The 24,266-nt window shown below is 47.9% G+C and overlaps 2 protein-coding genes across 13 annotated transcripts in view; one reads left to right on the plus strand and one right to left on the minus strand.

Moving 5' to 3' along the window:
* Window positions 1-24,266, minus strand: part of ZNF536 (zinc finger protein 536) — a 490,140-nt gene that overhangs the window by 326,086 nt on the left and 139,788 nt on the right. For 2 of the 12 annotated variants that reach the window (XM_050772548.1, XM_050772553.1), the window contains exon 1: window positions 13,370-14,094. The exons of the other annotated variants lie outside the window; for them this stretch is intronic. The gene's annotated coding sequence lies outside the window, so the exon portion shown is untranslated. Of the gene's footprint in view, window positions 1-13,369; window positions 14,095-24,266 lie in introns of those variants that run through there. 12 annotated transcript variants of the gene reach the window in all.
* The window catches only part of LOC126943623 (cytochrome b-c1 complex subunit Rieske, mitochondrial), a 1,156,760-nt gene continuing 1,145,584 nt past the window's right edge, over window positions 13,091-24,266 (plus strand). The window contains exon 1 of the mRNA XM_050772590.1: window positions 13,091-13,094. The gene's annotated coding sequence lies outside the window, so the exon portion shown is untranslated. The remainder of the gene's footprint in view (window positions 13,095-24,266) is intronic.

The raw sequence follows: 24,266 nt of genomic DNA on the forward strand, positions 1-24,266 counted from the left end.
CCACATTTTTTTAAATTGAAGTTTGAGTTAGGAGTGAGACAGACGGACATTGCCACGTGATCCCTGATGTCCGTCTGCCAGCTCAGTGATCCAGGCACTGCCACTCCTTCAGATATCTCCATGGGGTCCCACTAAGCACCGGATGCTCTATGGGGCCGTAGCGCCACCCAGCTGGGGACCCAAAGCAGCGTCACTGAAGGGACATCCAGGCAGTGCCTACATGCAGATTTCAGAAGACAGGAGATTCATGACAGAGGCAGAGTTGCACCTGCGGTGAACCTTCAAGTCTGAAAAGCTGGGGAGAAGTAGGTGGAATATGGATAGAAGGAATAATAAAAGCCAAGACACCGGGGTGGACAGGTGTGTCCTGCCCATTCCCTGGGAGATGGCAGCTTGTCATGCAGGGTCTGGAAGAAGGAGAAGGATGCCTGGGGAGACGCCTTGAATGTCAAATTAACCTTTATCCTGCAGGTGACAAGGACTGGAACTGGCAGGCATGGAGCAGGGAAGAGCAATGACAAGACCACAGAGGATGGTCAGGAGCTCCAGGAGAAGAGAGGCAGCACTGCAACCAGGGTAACGGACAAGTTACCCTGGGAGACACCCATCAGGCAGCTGTCCCCCCAGTGCAACCAGCACTGCTTCCCAGGGCACCCGAGCCCCAGGCAGGTGCCCCCTGGTCCTGCTTCAGCCACACAACCCACACTGACCCTCACCGTGTCATTGCCACCTTCAGTCTCTGGGCAGTTGCTAGACAAACTCCACCACCGGCTCTTCCTTCCTCATGTCCATTTCCACCCGATTTCAGGGCTGCTCCTGCACCTGGAAAGGCCCTTCCTCTGCTGAATGAAAGAGAAGGATGCCTGGGGAGGCTGCTGCAGGGAAGGCCTCAAATATCAAGTCCAGGTGTTAGACCTTTATCCTGCAGGTAACAAGGACTGGCAACCAATGGGAGGTGGAGCTGGGTTTTTTGTTTGCTTTTTTGTTGTTGTTGTTGTAGAGACAAGATCTTGCTCTTTCACCCAGGCTGGAGTGCAGTGATGGGATCACACTGCAGCCTCAACCGCCTGGGCTCAAGGGATCCTCCCACCTCAGCCTCCTGAGTAGCTGGGACTACAGGCTACGCCACCATGCCTGGCTAATTCTTTTTATTTTTGTAGAGATTGTGTCTTGCTCTGTTGCCCAGGCTAGTCTCAAACTCCTGGCCTTAAGCAATCCTCCCACCTTTGTCTCCCAAAGCACTGAGATTACAGGTGTGAGCCACCATGCCTGGCTGAATACATATTTTCTAAACACCATCTGGGTACTCCTATTCCAAGCCATTCCCCTTCTCCCCACCCTCAGGGTGCAAGAAGTGGATGACCTTTGACCATCATACTTCTCAGGGGTTTCTGGTTTCCATGCAATGCAGGAAGAAGAATCCTGTGTCCAGACCCACATCCATGCCTGAAGGTCCCATGCAACCAAAGCAGGGTCCCACCCAGGACATCATTCGATAGGAAAAGCACTGATGTCTACTTTGTGCCACTGCACTGGGATAATGCATCCACAAGAGGGTCTTGGCTTTGACCCCCTCTTCACCACCAGGTCCCCAGCATTAAAACAGCCTGTGGTCTGCCATGGGTCCTCAATCAATATTTTCAGAAAGAAAGAAAGGAAGGAAGGGAAAGGAAGGGAAGGGAAGGGGGAAAAGGGAAGGAAAGGAAGGAAAGGAAGGAAAAGAAAGAAAGGAAAGAGAAAGAGAGAAAGAGAGGAAGGGAGGGAGGGAGGGAGGGAGGAAGGAAGGAAGGAAGGAAAGAAAGAAAGAAAGAAAGAGAGAGAAAAAGAAAGAAAGAGAGAAAGAAAGAAAGAGAAAGAAAGAAAAGAAAGAAAGGGAGAGAGAGGGAGGGAGGGAGGGGCAGGGGAGAGGAGGGAATGGAAGGGGAACGGAGGGGAGGGAAGGGAAGAGGGAAAAGGAAAGGAAGGGAAGGAAAGGAAGGAAAAGAAAGAAAGGAAAGCAAAAGAGAGAAACAGATAAAGGAAGGAAGGAAGGAAGGAAAGAAAGAAAGAAAGAAAGAAAGAAAGAAAGAAAGAAAGAAAGAAAGAAAGAAAGAAAGAAAGAAAGAAAGAAAGAAAGAAAGAAAGAAAGAAAGAAAGAAAGAAAGAAAGAAAAGAAAGAAAAGAAGAGAAAGAAGAGAAAAAGAAAGAGAAAGAAAGAAAGAAAAGAGGAAAGAAAAGAAAGAAAGAAAGAAAGAAAGAAAGAAAAGAGGAAAGAAAGAAAAAGAAAAAGAGAGAAAGAAAGAAAGAAAGAAAGAAAGAGAAAAGAAAGAGAGGGAGACGGGCAGAAGAGAGGATAAAGGAGAGAAGTAAGTGAGTAGCAGGCCCTGGGGCAACAGGCGTGCAGGTGTGTATGTGGTTCAGGCTGTGTCCACATCCAGCTGGCAGAGTGGTTGGTGGGGTGCAGCTGCCTCCACAGGGCCTCCTGGAACTTGTCAGCAACTCAGTGTGTTCACCATCCAAACTGGGCAGACCCCAGACCTTAGCAAGGTACAGATCTACCTTCCTGGATACAGAAGGCATAGTCCTGAAAACCTGAGTTGCATTCGTTTTTTTGTTTTTTGTTTCTTTGTTTTTGAGACAGAGTCTCATTCTGCCGCCCAGGTTGGAGTGCAGTGGCAGGGTCTCAGCTCACTGCAACCTCCGCCTCCCGGGTTCAAGCAATTATCCTGCCTCAGCCTCCCAAGTAGTTGGGATTACAGGTGCCCAGCACCATGCCCAGCTAAGTTTTGTACTTTTAGTAGAGACTGGGTTTCACCATGTTGACTAGACTGGTTTCGAGCTCCAGACCTCAGGTGATCCGCCCACCTTGGCCTTTCAAAGCTCTGGGCTTGCAGGCGTGGGCCACCACACCTGGCCACATTTGTTGTTTTTAGGAGGAGAAAAAGAAATATATTTGATTTTAATTGTACAAGACTATCGGGCTAATTTTAAGGATTTCTATGGGAAATTCTTTTGCACAAAGAAGAGTAGCTCCTTGGTTTATGTTTGATAAATGATGATTTCCTATACCAAATTTCCTTCACACAGTTAACACCTGTGTGCTTCAGAAGTCATAGCCGCCCACCTCAGGAACTTGTACACCTGTCCTTCCCTCCATCCTCATCACAACCATGTAGATCACATGGGATCCAGTAGATTCCGCCACTGCAGCAGCCTCTGCCAAGCCAAGCCAAGCCATACTTCCTTCCTTCACTATCAGCCTTCGTCTGGGTGATGCATTAGTAACTTACAAGTGAGACCAAAAATACACAAATACTTCTAGTTTTCACACAGAACTTCCTTCTTAGAAAAAAAAAAAAAAATTCCCTGCCCACATCCCGTCCAAAAGAATGCTTAATCAATGAAAAAATTAACTGTATCCCTAAATAAAGAAGTGCAGATATTTTCTTTACAGTGCTTTATTAATTTGTAAATACCATTATTGAATTTTTGAAAGTTCTAATTTAAATGTATTGATCTATTATTGTTTTGTGGATTTTCCACCCAAATGTCTTGGAGGAAAAGCACGGTGGGCACTGGATAGACCACGCAGTCGCGGAAACTTCGCCAAACCATCGAAGAAGAGCTTTGCACAGATGACGCACGAGGAATTACAAGGTGTCCAGACCACTAAGCTGATATGTTTATGCTTAATTCGAATCAGACAACTTTCTTCTAATAACTATGTCTGTCACTAGCCATAACACAGAAATGGGACATGGATACAGAGCCGTCTCTTTGCAGGCGGGGGCAGCAGGGAGGGGAGGTAGCAATCCGTGGAAAAGAACTGAACACATCAGCCAAAATGGGAGCCAAAGAAGGTCCTTTTTACCCAAAACGTCTCACATGGCCATTTTTATTGAGATTTAAACCAGGGAATGGAAAGCATTCTCTTCTCCCAGCTTGTTCTCTTCCAAAACAAGAAGTGAAATTAAGAACTATTTGCTGGCTTCCCCTGTAAGTAAACTTCATGGGAATTTATTTAGCAATGATTTGATACTTTAAGGATATTGGGATGGGGACACGCAGGCCAAGAGATGAAATAAACAGGACCGCATATATCGCTTAGGTCAGCTCCACCTCCCTGCAGAATCTGAACACTTCTGTCCTTCGCACTGCCCCCTACCATGGAAAGAAAGCCTGTTTACAACGTTCCCCACCAAGGGCCCTGCATCCATACCCTTCGAGGCTTCTCATGGCCCTTGGAGTTATCCCCTTGCCCCAGCCTGCAATGGTGCAAAGGCTCTGGGACCTGGGGCCATTATGACATAATTTCCCACCTCTCCTCCCTGGTCCCTCATGCTCCAGCCCCAAATCCTCCAGTGTGCCAGGCCTGTTCCCTCCTCGGGACCTGTGCCCTGCAAGATCCCACTGTCTGGAAGCCTGGTTCCATCTTCCCATGTCAGTCTCAGATCAAGCGTCACTTCCGTAGAGAGGCCTCCCAAGACCACCCCATCTGAAAGAGGCACCCTGTCCCTACCACGTTCCACTTTTTCCCAGTGGGAATAATCCTGTTCGTGTATGGCGTGACTGTGTAGCCTCTATCCACCCCTGCCTTCTCCCTCCCCATAACTTAAACAAGGACCTTGCCTGTCACCCAGTTCCCAGCACAGTGTCTGGTACATAGGAGATGCAAAGGAGCATTGATCTAATCAAGAGATACTAGCTCACTCTGGGGGCATGATTTGTGCCGATTATTAGATAGACGTGGACCAGGCATGGTGGTGGCTCACACCTGTAATCCCAGTGCTTTGGAAGGCTGAAGTACGAGGATGGCTTGAGGCCAGGAGTTCAAGACCAGCTTGGGCAACATAGCAAGACCACGTCTCTACAAAAAAATTTAAAAATTTGCTGAGTGTGGTGGTGCACGCCTGTAGTCCCAGCTACTTAGGAGGCTGGGGCCAGAGGATCACCTGAGTTCAGGAGTTGGAGGCTGCAGTGAGCAGAGATTGTAGAGCCACACTCCAGCCTGGGTGACAGAGTGAGCCCCGTCTCTAAAATTAAAATTTAAAAATATGTAAACAATATATAAATTTAGATAAATAAATTTATTTGAAAATAAATAAGAAACACGCATCGGGCACCTGGGTGGACTCAGGACCATTCCCTGCTGAGAAGCAGCCAGACCTGAGTCTTCTGGAAAATGCCACACACCCCTCCCTCAGGAAGCTGCACTTCCGAGGGAAATCAGAACACGGCATCTTCCCTCTCACTGCCTTAAGGCTAAGCATCAAAGGGCAAAAGATTCTTCTGGTCTGAGAGGGCTCATATCTGATGCCGCAGCTGGGTTTTCCTGCAGAGTTTGAAACAAATCAGTTGAATCACTTTGGAATTACAGAGTTCTAAAAAAGTTAACATTTACGACTCTTCGGTGTCTTCCCTCTTTTTTGGCCACTGATAACAGATTCACGTGGTCTCACAGTGTCCCACGGCTGAGCTGTGGGTTCTCTGGGGGTGCTCATGGGCCTGGCTGGGTTTAGCATGGTCCGGGCCATGCACTGCAGGGTGGCCCGTCTCCAACACTGACACCACGGCTCCCGTTTGCAAGGACGAAGTTTCCTGCCAACGTTTAACCCCATGTGCGAATTTCCATGCAGGCAACAAGTAGTGTCTAAGGCTGGCTAATTAGGGGGTGCAATTGTCTAATTGGGCCATGTGAAAATGGTACAAAAGGCTGACTGCTGGCAAAAAAAAAAAAAAATCTGTTTTCACAAAAAGGCCCTCCCTGAAGAATGCACTAGGACTTGGGCTATATTTTATCTTGACTTCTACTGTTGGGGTCTTCAGCTCAGCCCCCTGCTGGAGCTGCTCTGTGCAGGAGACACAAAGAGTGGCCGTGTCCTCAGCGGTGGTGGCCTGGGCTCAGAAGTCCCTGCTCCATCACTGGCCAGCTCTGTGACATCTGGCAAATTTTTACTCCTCTGGATCTGAGCTCTCTCATTCACAGATCAAAAGCCTCAGCTCTGTCCCCAGGACTCCCCCAGTGAAGATGAAATTAGGCAAGGTAAGTAGAGCGCTTAGCACAGTGTCTGGCACGGAGAAAGCTCCTGAGTGATGGGCAGTCACAATAGGTCCCAGGCATGCCTCGGTGGCTTTGTGAAGCTGCATCAGCACCCCTTAGAGCATCCCCTGCAGCCAGTGGAATGAGCACTCCCACCTAGGGCATCTCTTCCCTTCATCCACCCTGCACCACCCCTGGGCAGCCCACTTGGGCGTCCTCCCACCTCCCACCTGCATGCCTACCACGCCCCCCAGCCCTTCCGCTTGTCTACCCTCAAGCCCAACCCCTCCTTTTCTGGTCCTCACCCATGATCCTCTCCACCCTTCACCCCTTCCACCGGTCGGATCTCCTGGCAACGATGATACAGCCCTGCCCCACCCCATTCTCCTTATGGCGACAGGAATCAACCCCACAGAAAGCATTCAACACACCCCCATGATGCACTGGGGTTGCAGAGGCTCAGCGGAGAAGACATCAGCCAGGAGTCCATTTTGCCAGACTTGGGAGCCATGATTGACGTGCAAAGAATCAAGACCACATCACTGTCATCATGCCGGGAAACACAGAACTCAGGCTGGCCTCTCCTTCTCATCCTCGCCTGGAGCTCCCAACACAGGAGCCATTCAGGAAGTGGCCAGGACCAACTGGACCCTCACAAACAAAGGCGGGAGAGGGACGCCTTACTCAAACCTTCCCGCGGTATTTTCAGGAAAGCTCTAGTCAGGAGAATACAGAAACTTCAAAACCAATCACATTTGGGACATAAGAACAATAATAATCACCTTCATATCTCAAACCATATTTGACCAAGGTTTTCAAGGTGACGGCACATGCATTATTTCCAACTGCCCATCTTCAGGGCCAAAGCATTGGACAGGGCTGGAGTTGTTACCCTCTCCCCACACTCCTCACGCCTGGGAATCTGGGAAATCCAGATCCCTGCCAATGTCCCTTGGGAGAGATGAGACAGGGGGCCCACGCCTTTGTCCCTCCAGCACTGGCACAGTGTTTCGCACACAGGAGGCCCTCAGGGGGTCAAAACTTGAAGTGAACAACTTTGGGAGGTCGAGAACAGAGACAAGCCATCTCCCACCTTGTTAATGGGCACTCAGGTTTCATGCTTTTCTTTCTTGTTAGAAAGTTCACCAGTTTTTGTTCCTGTCCCACTCCTTTAGAGCAAAATGGACCTAGGCTGGAGCAATGCAGATGCAAAGAAGACAATGCAGGGCAGAGACCTCAAGGGAGATGCAGTTGGGTCTAAGGCAGAACTTCCAAGAGCAGCCAGGATGTTCCCATCATCTCAGATGGAGCCAAAACACCCCAATTCAGCACCACTAGAATGTGTCAGAAGACCGAAATGTGGCAGGAGACCTACCTGGCCAACCTGGCGAAACCCCATCTCTACTAAAAATATAAAAATTAGCCAGGCATGGTGGCTCACACCCCTAATCCCACCACTTTAGGAGGTCAAGGCAGGCAGATCACTTGAGGTCAGGAGTTCAAGACCAGCCTAGCCAACATGGCGAAACCCTACCTCTACTAAAAATACAAAAACTAGCCAGGCGTGGTGGCTCATGCCTGTAGTCCCAGCTACTTGGGAGGCTGAGGCACGAGAATGGCTTGAACCAGGGAGGCAGAGGTTGCAGTGAGCCAAGATCACGCCACTTCACTGCAGCCTGGGTGACTGAGTGAAAATCTGTCTTTAAAAAAAAAACATAAAAAGAAGACTCAAACTTGGTTAGGGCATCCAGGCTGGGGCGACTAAGAAGCCTCCACTCATTGCCAAGTCCATTTTGGCATTAGGGAAGACAGCACATGGACTCTCAGACCATGTCGAGACCATCAGCAAGACCAAATCACTTGTTCACGGGCATAAGATTTGAGGAGACAGGGCTGAAATTAGACTCCTAGCAGCTGGAGAGGGTGGCCTTGGGAGCCTGTTGGGCAACAAGGAATCGCCCAACTGTCAGAGGCATGTGAACCAGAGCAACTCCATCTTGAATAGGAGCTGGGTAAAATGAGGCTGAGACCTGCTGGGCTGCATTCCCAAAAAGTGAGGTATTCCTAGATGTTAGATGTTTACGGTTAAGGGAGCAGATTGATAATGGTTACTCAACCGACCCAGATTTGGGAGTATCCTAATATCCCAATATCTTGAGAACAAAGACATTCCTAATTTTGCTTTAAAGATAATAAAATCGATTCTTGCAAAGTATAGTAATTAAGAAAATTACTCCCGTATCACAAACCCTTGTAGCAGAGCATATCTCTCCATGATCTTTTATATCCTATATATATGAGCATTGGACCTAGGGTGGACACATTCCTTTTCTTACTTTCCGGAACACCCCACTCTGTCTATGAGTAGCCGTACTTTCGCCACTTTACTTTCTTAATAAACTTGCTTTTGCTTCCAACTGTGGACTCGCCCTGAATTCTTTCTTGGCGTGAGAACCAGGAACCCTCTCCTGGGGTCTGGATCGGGACTTCTTTCCTGTAACACCTTTCTGGTGACCACAGAAGCGACTGTAGTGTGGAAACCCCTGGCCCAAAGGCTAACATTGGGTAAGTGGTGGGGTCCTGTAACACAATGAGTTGTGTGGGCTGCGCTCACACAGGAAACATCCAGGACTCCCACCACATCCCAAGACTCTGAGACCAGAGGGGCTGCCAGCTTTCCCGAGAACCTGAGCCAGGCTCCTGCCCTCATGGGGCCTTCAGTCTAGTGGGCAAGTCTGGAGTCAGTTGTCCCCATCCCTTCTCCTTCACATCTTTGCCCCAGTGTCAGGCCACATCAGCTCTCTCAACGACAAAGAAGCTCCATCCCCTTCCAGGGCCCCCATGTCAGGATGGCCCTGCCCCTGGCTCAGCATGCCTGCCGGCCTCCCCTGATGGACTGTGAGCCCACAGGGCAGCCAGGTAGCAGAGGCCTGCAAACACCTGTTGGCCATCCACGCCTGTACCCACTGTGTACTCAGAAACAGGCAGATGCTGGGCACAGCAATGAACCCAAAGGTAAGGTCCTGGCCTTGGGATGGGATTGGGGAGGGGGGAGGCGCATGTGCTTTAATGGGGGAGCCAGGCGGCAGTCAAGGGAGTCAATTGGACAACATGAGTGACTGAATGGGAACACCAGATGGGTAGAGTGTCAGGGAGGATGTGCTGAAGAGAGAACCCACGGTGGAGCCAAAAGACACAGGAAAAAAGTGCCTCCAGGCAGGAAACAACCCATGCAAAGGCCCTGAGCTCACTGACACTCCCACCGCAGCTCCCTCCCACCACAGCTGCTTCCCACTCTTCTCCAGACCCTGGCCTATTCTATTTCTGAAAATGAGCGGAAGCCCTGCCCAGCCCCATGGAGTATCCAGTGGGTGCTGACTATATGTGTGAAATTGACAGGTGCTGCACCACCCTGGGTCTGCGAGGGCCCTGGTGGCTGTTCCCAGCCTCATTATCTGGTATAAGTAGTGGGAGGCAGGGGGCTGGGGTAGAGCAAATGGCAAGGCACCTCCATGCTCAGGTCAGACATCATGGCCCTCTGAGGGGTGGAACAGGGCCAGCCAACAAAGGCAAATACACCAGGGCAAAGACACAGATGGAGGTCAAGAGCCACCATCACCATCACCCTCAACAAAGGCATGTACAGGGATTAGGGGAGAGGGGATGCCACGGCAAGGACCAGGGAGATCGGGCACTGGAAATTTCCTCAGCGGCAACTGCCTGGCAAAGAAACCTTGGTACCTATGGAGCCACTAGAGGATGAGGGGCTGAAGGAGAGGGGGCTACAGCAGCCGTCCCCACCCTCAAGACATCAAGCACACACATTGGCACACACTCACATGGAGTAGGCACCCACACACACTCATTACACACACTCATCACCCATGCAGATATACACATGGCTCTCACAGACTCTACCCAGGCACACAAGCCTCAAACACACATGCACAAGCACATGAGCACACACAGCCACAGTAAAGCGCATCTACACATATCCCTAACACACACACGCGCCTGCACACACATGCGCATACAAGCGCAGATAGCACCCACATACAGGTACTCACCACCCACATTCCTGTAAGCACTCAAATACAAACACACAGGCACACGAGGTGCAAACACAAACACATACGTGTGGTCACACACGCATCTATTCGGGCCCACACACGTGCCACGCCGGCACATTCCAGCCTGCACTCGCCCATCTCCAGGCACACGTCATGTACACTCTTGCCCATACGCACACACGCGGACACCCACCCCCACCCCCACACAGACACACACACACAAGTCCCGGGACCTCCCACTCCCCAGGCCGCAGCGCACTGTGCGAGTGGAAGGGGTGAGCTCCCCGGCAGAGGCGCAAGGAGGGTGCAGGGTGCGCGGAGTGGCTGTGGGCAGTGGGCTGGGGGCCGGGGACGCGCCCGGGTCGGTGCCGCTTGGTGGGAGCTGCTGGCGCGCAGGTAGCGGGGAGCCCCCGCGCACCCAGCCCGCCGGTGATTACTATGCGGCGGCAGCTGTCTCCGGCGCGGTGACGGCGCCTCTAATTGATCTCATTATCTCCCCTCCGTAAGGTGAAGTGCGGCCGCTCGCGGGGCCCGGGCGCGGGCAGGGCCGGCTGGCAGCCGCGGGCCGGCGGGGGCAGCGCTCGGCCTCGGGGTGGCACTACCGCCGGGCGCCGCGCCAACGAACGCAGGCGGCGGGCGGCTAGGCGGCCGGGCTGGCGTTCCTGCACCGCGACCGCGCCGGAAAACACCCCGGGGCTGGGCGGCGTCTCGGAGACGCATTCCTTTGTTACTCCCACAGTCTTTGGTAATGATTATTAATGCCATTATGTCCCATTTCCCCTCACCTTCCCCCGCTCCCAGAGCCGCGCCCGCGCGCCCGATCTCCAGGCGCTTCGCTCCTCCTGGAACCAACAACAATGATCCTCAATTAACCCTCTGCCAGGGCTGCCTGCTCGTGAATGGGGCGCTCTTCCGACTCGCGGGCGGCAGGCGCCCCAGCCCGGGCGGGGGGCCAGCCTCGGCTCCCCCGGCCCGACCCGCGGGGACTCGGAATCCGCCCGGGTGCCGGCTGGGGGTGGCCTCGCAGCTTTCCCGGCCTCCCTCCAGGATGAAACTCGCCCTCTCTGGAGGAGAGATGGCAGAGACGGTACGAGAAGTTGCAGGAGGGAAAGAAAAAAAAAAAAAATCAGTTTGTTGTGTTTTCCTTGGATTTGTTTTCTTGCCAAAAAAATTACCCCTTTTGTCTTTGCGCAAAAGAGGCAATCCGGGCACTTTCTGGTGGGCACCGAGGCGGTGCCAAGGCGCCTTTCTTCAGGGCGGTTTCTATTCCTTTTCTAGGCTCACCAGATATATTTTTAACATAAAAAACACTATATTTAATTGGTTATGGATCTCTGTTCTCTTAGCACTACTGGATATCACAGAAAAACACATTAGTACAGAGCAATTAGTGCAACGGCAGTAAACAACTAAGGCACTATTAAGCTGTGGGTGATTAAATAGTATTACTTTATATTTTTTACGGTGCTAGACTAAAAGATGGAGATTTAAGATATATATATTTCCATTAATATTAATATAAAATATAAATAACAGGTGTCTTCCACTTCTTCTTAAGGTGCAATTTATACTTAGCACTTCAATCTATAGAGAGCTACTTTTCTTATTGAAAAAAAAAAAATCTTTCTTTATACACTCCAGGGCAATATTTCTTATCTTCATGCACCCGGATATTTAAGCAGAAATATTATTTCATTGGAGTTACGGAGTCAGGCGAAATAATGCCCATACCTATATCACCATTAAAAAATAATAATAATAAAGCTTCCATCCCATTGAAATACGCTCTATCGTTTCTATCTTTGCAAAGAGCGAATCAGGCATTATGTGGTGAATCGACTGCAGGCCCGGAAAACAGGCGGGCGGCGGGTGGGCTGGGGCCCTAGGACTGGGGCCGGGCCGCGTGCACCTTGCAGAGGCCCACCCTGGCCCCGGCGCCCACTGCAGCTCAGGCCGTTCCTCCTCCGTGTGTGTAGATCATCCTGGAATTCTGGCACATCTTTCCTCGGCATCTGATTAAGTTAACAATGTGCTGCTATTTGCATGCAGATTTGCCGGGGCTTTCTCTCCAGCTGCTCCCAGAGACTTGGTCTTTCTCTGCGTTGTGATAGCACAGCAGTCCCTAAATGCAATCTTTGTCAGACCCAGGTGTGCTCTCATTGAGGACGCCTTCGTTCCAAGCAATTTTTCTTTCTGTAGCATTTATAAGGCTCTATTATAGTATAGCCACATCTGGAGGAAAATTCTCCTATTAATTATATACTTTTACCACTAGGAAGACAGATTCTAAAAGATACCAACATTTTTGTTGTTGTTGTTCTTATTTCTTTGACAGGCTGCGTTTTATTTTATTTTGTTTTGTTTTTCCAGGCATTTCAATATTTAAAGAGCCATTAACCAAGGGGTGGGGGGTGTGAATTTCTAGGGGGAAAAAAAAAAAAAGAACAACAGAACTAAAATCTCAGTGTCAGCCCTACCATATCTCACAGGGACAAGTCCAGGGAAAGGTACCAACAGAGATCTCTCAGAAGGCCTCCGGGCTAGGCAAGGGATTCAGGATGAGGGCCTGGCCAGTGGGGAAGAGTTCCGTTCTACTGGAGTTTAAAAAAAAAGGTGGTGGGGGCGGGGGTTGGGGGGGGGGGAAGAACAAGTGCTATTAACCTTTAACCTAGTCTGCTCCCAGGTGGACATTCAAGCGTGTCACCAAATCGCCAGACAATTTGATTTCTCTAAAGTCAAAAAGCAGTACCCAATCGGATCAACATGGTGATCCCGATGCGGAGTTTTCTTTGTGTGGTGGGGTAATTTTTCAATTAGGTTGGACACAGAGTAAAAGCAAAATCTGGAGCTCAGAATTCATGCTCATCTTTCAGAAAGAGACAAGAAGCAGCTTTGCCCAGGGAGTCTGAAAGTTACTTTAGAGGCAGGTGGGTTGTTCTGTTTGTTTGGCTGGTGTTTTTGCTTTGTTTTCAAATCTTTTGGTACAGTCAGATTAGATGGGGGGGGTGGGTAATGGAGAGAATTAATGTAGGAAATATAGGAAAAGTTGTAAACCATCGGAGGGTCCCTTTCTAAATTATAATAAATTTAAAGGGCTAGAATTTTTTATTCAAAAATTATTTTGCAAAAGGGTGTGTACTTCGTGAACAAGAGTACATGCATGAGTATGTGCGTGTCTGTGTGTGGATGTGTGCGTGTGTGGGTGTTCTATGCTAGGGAGACTGCACGCACACACACTCGCACACACACACTCACGCACACACAAAGAAAGCTGAATTACCTTGAGAACAGGGAAAATGGAAATGGAACCATTTTCACTTTTCAAGCCAAACTTCATCAGGTAAAAATCCAAGCAAGGTTTTGGTCACTTGAGTCCAGATCCTACGACGACAACGTGGAAACTCTCTTCTCCAGACTCACCTCCCCTGTTCCAAAGGTGGCCTCAGCAAGATCCCAGGGCTATGTCCCCCGGCAGTACCAGGGGCGGCTCCCAGCAGGCCACGTGTGAGCAGCAAAATCACACAAGAGAGGCCTTTTTGAGTCCTGCCTCTAAAGGCTGGAGTCACTGCTCCCAGCCACTAACTGCCTCTGCTTACTGGTGCTAACCCCTTTCCCTCAAAACGACCGATTGTTTTCACTCTCTCTCTGCAGACAGAGGCCAGAAAGGCCCTGCAATTAGGGCCCATCTTTGGACCATGCCTCAGTCTCAGTTTTGTCAGCTCTGAAATGGGAAGAGCCAATCCCATCCTAAGTACATCCATGAAACACTGTCAACCCTGTTCTAAATAGAAATGATAAATAAGGGTAAAGTTTACTCTGATTCTTTTTTCTTAGGTCTCATTTCCTCCAAGCCTTGGTGCTGAAATTAACTGCCCTTCTTTCACCCTACGAAAACAAGAAGTAGATTCTAGTTTCATGACACATAAGGAAGAATCTATGCAAAAAGGTGGCAGATATTAAATGCATAGATTCTTCAATGTATATATATTCTCTCTATATATACACACACACACATATGCATATACATATATATATTCTCTATAGATGCATTTAAACATATAATGCAAAAAGAAATAATTTATTTTCTAATTTGACCCTTTTGGGGCCACTGCCTTTTCCATCTCCTGCTGGCTGGCAATGCCCTCTCCTTTCCCCTACAGATATCCAGATACCCTCCTGCAAAAATAGAGCAGGGAGGCAGATGCAGTGATACTAGATTACATCACTGGATAGCATGTGGCATTGAAGGGAGAAAAAAAAAAAAAAAAACAACAAGAAAAGACAAATGACATTTTGCTGCTATGGTGTGCTATTTTAGTGGTGATGGCTTGACTTTTGGCCCAAACGCATATGCCAATGGCAAGGCTAACTCCAGGGACTCACAAAAAAGAATGTGTGTTCACAGCTGTACTGTACACCAATACAGATTACATGTTTTCAGTGTTGCGGCCACAACAGAATGCTAATTAACATACTGGAGTGATGAGAGCGGCTGCAAGGGCCTTATTGTTCCATTATTTCATGAAGCCCAGCTGCCTTTGTTTATGTCACTTATCCTCTCGTGCCACAGGTTTTTACTCCAAAAATACTATCCCAATACAGCGTTAATATTTAAAAAACAAAGAGGTGGCAGATTGTCATTTTTGTGTCAGTCTCAAACTGCAGAACTGTTAAGCTGTTCTGGTTCGGTATTTAGAAATAATTTAACAGCCATATTCAGACACTGCCTGCATTCTAACATAATGGCTGAATACTTGAACCAAGCAAATGCATAACTATCCTGACATCACTTATGAGATTTAGATTGGTCAGTTAATGGAAGTCTTTACCACAATCAATACCATAACAGCTTCTTGAAATGAACGTGATTTTTTACACGGAGTGCTGCAAACAATAACTACAGAAATATACTACCTTTGTACCCGGCACAAAGAAGCTAAAATGCAAAATTAAGAAGCAATTACGTTTTTGCAAACTAATATTACAGTTGATTATTAAAAACAAACACTTTCAAAAATACATACTTATCATTTAATAATTGGAGGGCATTAATACCCCCCGTACCTGATTAATCATTTTTTTACACTTTTTAATAGCTGTTTCACCTACTGGCTACGTTATCCGCTTGCTGTTAAGTATTGATATTGATGATTGATGTAATAATGATTAAATAAAAAGCCATATTTAGAGCTTGATTTGTATAACATTTTTTGTCATAATCTTCATGCAAGAAAATACTGTCCACTGTTTAAATTAGTTTTCTTTTTCCTTCTGTTTTGCCTGGATTGTGCGTAAAAGTGACATTCTATAAAATACAGGTTTCCTCAGATGGTGTTCCACCAGCAATCCATACATTCTATAGTAATTTGCAATCACGGTCAGGGGAGGGTGTTGGCTCAAGCTCAAAATGTTTATGGTGCATTGCTTCCCCAAAGAACAAAAACACCCTGGGGTTTCAGTTCAAATTTCCCTAAATGCACCTTTATTGACATCAGGTACAATAGTTGGGGAAATACGTAATACCCCAGCACAGACGCCATTCAACCAGAGTCATAAATTAAGTTAGAAAAGGTCTCCCCTAAAAAGTATAGCACTCCACTAATCAAAGCCACGCTGTCACCATTGCTAAAGAACACGGAAATCTTCCCAACAGCCAATTGAGGGAACGAGCCATAGTTGCTTTTTAACGAGTTTAACTGGTAATCTCAGATAAATGGAGAACTGCTTGAAGTGTCTGCCTTCTCTAAGGCAGTAATGAGAGGATTTAGAGCATTCTGCATCCCAAACTGCGTATAACCAAGAGAATGCCACAGGTGTGTCACCATCCACGTTAGAGTGCTTTCTCAGTGATGGCCATCCCCCCACTGTGGACACAACATAGATTTTTTTTAATTGGATCCAGGAGCTAGCTAAATTATCCAACTGCTCTGTGCTTAAACCCCCAGCTAGCTTATGTACCAATAATAATAAAGTTTCCATAATAGCAGCTCAGCCTATTACTGTTTTTTTTTTCTCTTAACCTAAAAGTGCAACCACTTTATTCTGATTGCAGCCACTGAAGAAACTCCTGAGTTGGTTTCCTTCTAAAAAAAAAAAAATAATAATAATTGCTCAAGAATTACAGAACAGACCCAGGTTAATAATATTCAATTATGCACACACGTATTTTCAGAGGAGAACCTGCTTATCTTATGGTACAGGGAGAAAATAATGTCATAATTCATTCCTTTGCAATCTGCAGAAGAATTTTGTCTTTTCCTTTACAATGTTTATTTGCCAGGTCAAAGCAACAGCCAGTCATAACCACACCCCGGGACAGTGACAGCAACATCTAGACTGCACAACCGCAGACGGGTCGGACTCAATTGACACAGCTTCAGTGTGATCCTCTACATTTAATGCATTCATGTTTCATTTGCAAAAAGAAAATCCGAGCCCTGTGCTACCATTCTGGTTTTCAGAGAAGTGTTACATTTATAAATAAGAGATCAAAATCCTTGAGTGGGCAGAAATAGTATCATCAAACCAAATACATGTTTCCACCATTTGGACATATTTTTAACAATCCTAATCCCACTTAAACTTTGCGAAAACTCTATTGAAAATTTAACCTTGTGCTCTTGAAGCTGAAACTGATAAAACTTAATAGCAACAAGGCAGTGAAACACTAATAAACTCATTATAGATCACATAAATGGGAGGTCTGCATGGCTGCCAGACAGCGCACGTAAGCGCCTCAGTTCCAAAGAGCAAAGGCAAGCAAGGTAGTGCGGCGTCTGTGTGGACAGTTGGAGGGAGACGATTTGGTAACACTTCACAACAAGTCTGCTAAATTTACTGGATCAGGCAGTTCATTTAGACTTTTCAGATGCTAATTATAGGTGGGCTACAGACAAGCTGGTATGAAGAATGAGTTTTCCTGAGGCCTGAGAGCCACATCAGGGTCTACACTTGCAAAATGGCTCCTGGGTCCTCAAAGCCCTTTCCATGTGATGCTCCTTCACCAAGCAAGGGGAGCTGCTGAGGACCCAGCCTCCACCAGTCCCCTCCCTCGGACCCGGTGAGCTTCTCCCCTGTCAAATCCACGGAATCCTCCCTACAGTTGGTTTGTACCAGAGGCCACACCTTGAGGTCTGCTCGCTGAATTCCACCCACTCATAACTTGTGTGGCTCACGTGGTAATTTAAGAAAAGATATGTAAGGGTCATCAACTTGTTGAGTTTCATGTAAAAATAGAGATTCCTGCTTTTGCTTGAAAAATCCAAAGCTCTAGCAACATGAAACCCACATTCCCCATGGACAGCCACCAGGGTGCCTTCTCCAGGTGGTCACAACCTCAGCCACTGATGGAAATGCTGTTGCCCTTGCAGGCCCATCAGTGGGACGTCCGTGTGGCTGCCAGAGAGCACATAAGTGGCTTTAGTTGCAAAGGGCAAAGGCAAGCGAGGTAGTGAGGTTTCTGTGTAGACAGATGGAGGGAGAGGATTTGGTAGCACTTCACATTTGGTAACAAGAGTTTTGCAGCCATAGTCTGCACCATTCAGAGAATGCTGATAAGAGGAAAGGAAAGACACGGTCAAAAGAAGATACGCTAAGGAGAAGCTGGAGGATGGACTGGAAGAACACAACTTGTGTTTCGGGCCTTACCCCACCACGTTCAATCAACATGTGGCTGCTGCAGCAAGCTCTGCCTTCTGTGAGTCTCTCCTTGCAGAGGGTGGGGAAATATATGCTTCCTCTTTGTCATGACAAGAAGAATCTGGGAACCCAGGAGGGACAGGAGTAGCAGGGAGGGACAGAGGCTCTGCCCTTGAGTGGCTCAGTCTAGGTGGGGAGACCAGGCATGAAGCTCAGACAACCAGAACCAAGGCAAGCGGTGGGAGATGGTGGTCCAGCTGTGCAATGGATACTTTAACAAGTGTGAGAAAATGCTGTGCTTAGCCTTGGAGAGACCACAGCAAAGCCAACACGGGAAGGTGCAGGAGGAAGGACTGGGGCACGGGAAGGAGGAAAAGGAGAAGGGAGAGACTGAGGTGGTAGGCAAGACAGTGAAGTGCAAGGCTCTGCTTGTGGGTGTCATTCCCTGTGATCTGTGGCCAGGAGCCAAGATCAGAGCGTGCTCGCCCCTCGGCTATTCCAGACTCTCATGTCTCATTGCGCTGCTGCCACGGGACCAGCATCACTAGCACTTCCCGGGGGCTGGCTAAGGTGAGCAGCTTGGGCTCCACCCCAGACCTCCTGAATGAAATGCGCATTGAAGGCTCTGATCTATTCACCTGGTAGAGAATGCCAAACGGATCACTCCAGCTCCCCGCACTCCACGTCCACATGCCCTGGGCTTTGCCATGCGTGGGGCGTGTAGGTGTGAATTGCAAAGGAGTCTAAAGGGACTCTAGGTGCATTTCTAGCCAAGATAGATCCCCAGTCCGTCCGCCTCAATGGTGTTTTTAGACCATCAATAAATATGGCTTCGGTAGTCAGATGATGTGTAATTAGCATTAAACTCTTTTATTTCATGTAAGTTAGAGCCTTGTCTGAGACACTTCATTCAGGAAGTAACCTGGCACTCAAGATTAAAATGAAATATTAGCATGTCAGCGGTGGCCTCACCATGGCGCGCTCCCCTCCCACCCTCCAACCCTGCAAGGGAACAGCACGGAGCATCCCAAGCACCCCAGCAGAAGGGATGTGGCGGAGGGGCTTTCAGAGGTGAGGGGTCAGACTTTCTTCCATGGAAAAGGAGCCACTGCCCCTAGCAAGAGAGAAATGGAAAAACTGACCCTTGTTGAAGTTGAAACCAAATAAGTGTCATCCTTTTATTGCATTTTCTTTCTGCTCCTCAAACTCATCCAGCCTGTCGCTGCCTTGGGGCCTTTACACCTGCTGTGTCCTCTGTCCAGCTGCTGCCATCCTCATGGGAATCAGTGTCCCCTCCCCAGAGGGCCTTCCCTTATCACTCAGTCTCAGTCAGCCCTCAGTCCCTCAGCTTCAGATCCTCCTGTTTAAACACTTGGTGTGGCATTTACCCTAACAAATGGTGTTCCGGCTTCTTCCTATATAATAGTATTTGTGTATTTATTGCCTGACTCCTCCAACTGGAATGTCAGCTACAAGAGGGCAGGGACTGTGGCTGTTTTGTTCTCTGCTGCATTCTCAGGGCCAAAAACAGTACCTGGCTCATCAAGTAGGATGAAAGAGAGAAGAGAGGGAGGGGAAAGGGAAAACACGGGATAAACGAATAGATAGATAGATAGATAGATAGATAGATAGATAGATAGATAGATAGACAGACAGACAGACAGATAGATAGATAATGGACAAACGATAAATAGATAGATCTAGAAAGGAAGAAAGATAAATAGATCTATCCATATATAGAGAGACGATAAATACATAGACAGATTGACAGATAAGATGATAGATCGAGAGAGAGGGAAGGAGGGAAGGAAGAAGGAAGGAAGGAAGAAAGAAAGTAGATAGATAGATAGATAGATAGATAGATAGATAGATAGATAGATAGATAGATAGATATGACAGACAGGTAGATAATAGATAGATAGACAGACTGACAGCTAGCTCAATTGATCGGGCACTTTGGCTGACACGGAAGAACATGGTGCCCACTCTCAAGAGTCTTGCAATTTAGAAGGGAAAGTGACAGAGCCAGAAAGCATTGCCCAGCAGCCGCTCACAGTGTTGTCAGATGTGACCAGAGCGGCACATGATTAAATGGCAATTAGGGATTCAAAGGGAAGGACCATGAAGACAGAGGAGAACTTGCTGTGGGCTGGAGGAGTTGGCGGGGGGATTCCTCAGGGGTTTGGGGGGTGACTTCCTTGCACTAGATTCCAAGTACCTGGCTGGATGTGAAAATCCCAAACAGTGCCCCAAAGTTGCACAGAGATCACCAGACACATAGCAAGATTTCAGACGATACACAGAGAAACTCCTGTTTTTTAAAAATGAAGACTTATATAACTATTTTGATACTTGATATGAAAAATACATAACTGGCAAATTCAACCAGAGATTTCATAGCTATTATTATTCAGGACAAAGCTAAATATAATATGTTATGGGAAAAAGTGTGCCTACTTAAAAACTATTAAAGTCCACAAGCAGGTGGTTCTCAGTCTGGAAAAACTCCAAAATTAGGTGTGGGAGGCCGAGGAGGGCAGATCACGAGGTCAGGAGATCGAGACCATCCTGGCAAACACGGTGAAACCCCGTCTCTACTGAAAATACAAAAAAATACAAAAAAATTAGCCGGGCGTGGTGGCAGGTGCCTGTAGTCCCAGCTTCTAGGGAGGCTAAGGCAGGAGAATAGCATGAACCCGGGAGGCGGAGCTTGCACTCCAGTCTGGGTGACAGAGCAAGACTCCGTCTCAAAAAAAAAAAAAAAAAAAAAAAAAATTAGATGTGGGAATGCTGGAAGCGGCCAGCTTAGAGCTAAGGAGTCAGCCCTCGCACTCTCCAGAGCCCTGCAGGGAATGCCTAGAAAGGTTACCTCCACGGGAGTCCTTGCTACATGGGACCTGGAGGTCAGCTGGGTTGTCCAAGGCAGATGTGGGCTTCGTGGCCCTTGCCTGTGTTCGTGGAGTGGCAATGGTATGTTCAAGCACACCAGGGCCTCCCTGGGCAGCATCTTCCCCCCACCAAAGCTGTGTGGGAAGCAGGAAATACTCCTAGAAAGAACTGCAACGGCTGCTCCTGCCTCTTGCAGGGGCAACAAGAACTAGCAAGTCCCTTCTCTTCTAAAGGAGAGAGAGAGAGAAGAAGAAAGAGGGGAGAAAGACAACAGACAGGGAAGGGGAGAAGGAAAGTTTGGGGAGGTACAGGAACAGGAAGAAAAAGACTAAGAAGAGAAAGAACAAGAGCATCAGAGAGACAGCGAGAGAGAGAGAAAGAGAGAGAGAGAGCACATGCCTATCTAAAGACCAAATGCTGGCGAAAGTCCTTATCAGGAAGAAAAATTTTAAAATGCATGAACTCTATTTATACCCTGAGTAAACAAGATAATTACGTGTTCGTTTCATAAGTTGTGCCTTGATTTCAGATCACCAGTGACCATGAATGTTTGGATTTCATATAAGCATGTTTAAAAGCCACGGGTCTTGACCCTCCGACCAGGATGCTAAGCTTAGTCAACACTTTTCACACTGTGATCAAGGCGTAAAGCGCAGAGTTGAACAAACTAACATTTTACTCTTGGAACTGAAGTATAAGCAGGAGAACTGATGAATCTGCTAATTGTTCCATTGTTCTTGCCTGCTCTTGACATTGGCATATACCCCTTGTATCACCCAAAGTACCTCTTTTGTATACATATGAAAAGAAAAACGCATATGACCCTGATGAATATAAAGGGTGTTTTTCTTTTCTAAAGAGTCATCACTTTTTGCTGTTATCTTAAGGCCAAGCTGCTTGTTTTCAGTTCATGCCCTGGCCTGAGAGCGTGCTGGGACTGCCTGCAATGCACCCTGCGCAGGCTGGACACTGTCTGGACGCCCCAAACTTAGCCTGTCCCAATTTCCATCTTTCTTCCTGCAGTTACTATAAGCCTCAATCAAGAGAAATGCAACAGCAAGTTCTGTAAGAGGCTGGTGGGGTGATTCTCTTTTATTTTTATTTTTTAAGACAGGATCTTTCTCTGTCATCCAAGCTGGCATGCAATGGTGGGATCTTGGCTCACTGCCTCCTGGGCTCAAGCCATCCTCCCACCTCAGCCTCCCGAGTAGCTAGGATTGCAGGTGCACGCCACCATGCCCAGCTAATTTTTATATTTTTGTAGAGATGGGGTATCCCTATGTTGCCCAAGCTGGTCTTGAACTCCTAGGCTCAAGTGATCTGCCCACCTCAGCCTCCCAAAATGTTGGGATTACAGACATGAGCCACTGTGCCTGGCTGGGGTGATTATCTTTCTCCCATTCCCATTTTCCCTGTGTCAATTCAGCAAATGGTTTTCTAGCGGTTCCATTCTTGGCTACATCTCAATGAGTCACAAATAACTTAACTGGGCACACAGCTTTGTTCACCGTGGGGCTCCAGCCCACGCCTCCACTCTTGCCTGCTCTTATGCTATATCCTATACATCTTACACCTGTATCCTAAGTTCCAGCGAAACAGAGATGCTTAACATTCTCCAACATACCTATCCGCCCTCAGTTTTTCCAGGCACCCCGTCTCTTGCCTCTGCTGGGAATGACCACTTCAATTCCCCCTCCCAAATCTGCAAATGCATCTGACAAACCCCTGCCTTCTGCAAGAAGCTTCTCTCTTGCCTTCTCCCATCTTGACTGTTGAATATTTTCCTGGTCCCTCAAGGTCCAGCTCCAAGGCCAGCCCTTCCATGAAGCTCTTCCCGAGCCTCAAAACTAACCCAGCTTTTCCTGTCTTTAAATGATTGCACAGTGCTGAGCACAGAGGAAGTGCACTACAATTATTAGCTCCTTTATTATCAGTCAACAGTTTATTCTTATTGCTTTTATTAACTGATCTCTCCGTCTCGCCTGAGAATTCATGGCTCTCCATTGAATCTCAGAGGTGGCACTGGTTGTGCTCTACTTTGCGATGTGGCTTGTGATGTGTAGGTTCTTCCCCTCTGTAGCTGTAGCCCATCATTGCCTAGGATGGTGGTTCCGGGTAGAGTAGCCGGGCTCTCTGTATGCTTCTGCCAGCTCAGAGTGTACTGAAAAAGTGTGCACCTTACTCCCCTACGGGAACGTCCTTTTAGGCACAGTTGTCAATGAATTCTCAGGGCCCCACGAATCCACAGCCCTGGTGATAGGCTGCCTCCTGAGAAAACTCAAGGGGTCACAACAGCAGTGCCACCAAGGGTCATCCAGACCTCAATGCTAACTGAACATACATGCTGTCGATGCTGGGTGCACAGAAGGTCTGGATTGTGGCACTCTGGACAGGTGGCGAATAGGTCGGGAAATACTGTGAACCCCTCCTCTTGTCAGCCTACAGTTCTAGGGAGCTTGTCCCAGCCCACCAGGTAATAGATAAAGACCTGCTGCACAAGAGCCACATCAAAGTCTTTCCTTAATTTCAAACCCCAATTTCTCTCACACTCTTTTTTTTTTTCTTTTTTTGAGATGGAGTCTCTCTTGTTGCCCAGGCTGGAGTGCAGTGGCACAATCTCGGCTCACTGCAACCGCTGCCTCCCGGGTTCAAGCGATTCTCTTGCCTCAGCCTCCCAAGTAGCTAAGACTACAGGCACGCACCATCACGCCCTGCTAATTTTTGTATTTTTAGTAGAGACAGGGTTTTACCATATTGGCCAGACTGCTCTCAAACTCCCAATTTTGTGATCTGCCCACATCGGCCTCCCAAAGTGCTGGGATTATAGGTGTGAGCCACTGCCCCCAGCCTCTCAACTCTTAAACAAGAACCAATGGTAAGCCCAACAGTCCTTTGTGGGGAGGAGAAAGAAAAAAGCTTGATTTGGCCTTGCTGGAAGCTAAACCTCAAATATTGAAACTTCTTTCAGATCCTATTTCCAGCCAGGCGCCATGGCTCACGCCTGTAATCCCAGCACTTTGGGAGGCTGAGGCGAGTAGATTACTTGAGGTTAGGAGTTTGAGACCAGCCTGGCCAATGTGGTGAAACCCCGTCTCTACTAAAACTACAAAAATTAGCTGGGCAAGGTTGTGGGCTCCTGTAATCCTAGCTACTCAGGAGGCTAAGGCAGGAGAATTGCTTGAACTCAGGAGGCAGAGGTTGCAATGAGCCAAGATCACACTATTGCACTCCAGCCTGGGTGACAGAGCCAGAGTCCGTCTCAAAAAAACAAAACAAAACAATAAAGATCCTATTTCCACTGCCCTCCTAAAAGCAAAAGGGAATGACGGTCCTGATCTCCTTCTATGTATTGTTCCTCATGGCACTGGGTCTTTTCAGCCCAGATTCACTGGGCTTGGGTGAAGGAAAGGGTCCTCCTGGCCAGTGAGAATCAACATCACTGCCAAAGACTGCTGACAGCCCACATCACACCAGCACACACTCACGACACATGTCAAGAAAGACCTGGTGACCCCCAGAAGGTTACAACTATTGAGGGATTTGGAAAAAAAATTTTAAAACAACATATATTCCTTCCCCTATTTTCTGTCTCACCTGATCCATTGCCAGGAACATAAGGACCATCTGGATGGGCCAGGCATGCTGATTCA

Source organism: Macaca thibetana, chromosome 19 (assembly GCF_024542745.1).
Source record: "Macaca thibetana thibetana isolate TM-01 chromosome 19, ASM2454274v1, whole genome shotgun sequence".
NCBI lineage: Eukaryota > Metazoa > Chordata > Mammalia > Primates > Cercopithecidae > Macaca > Macaca thibetana.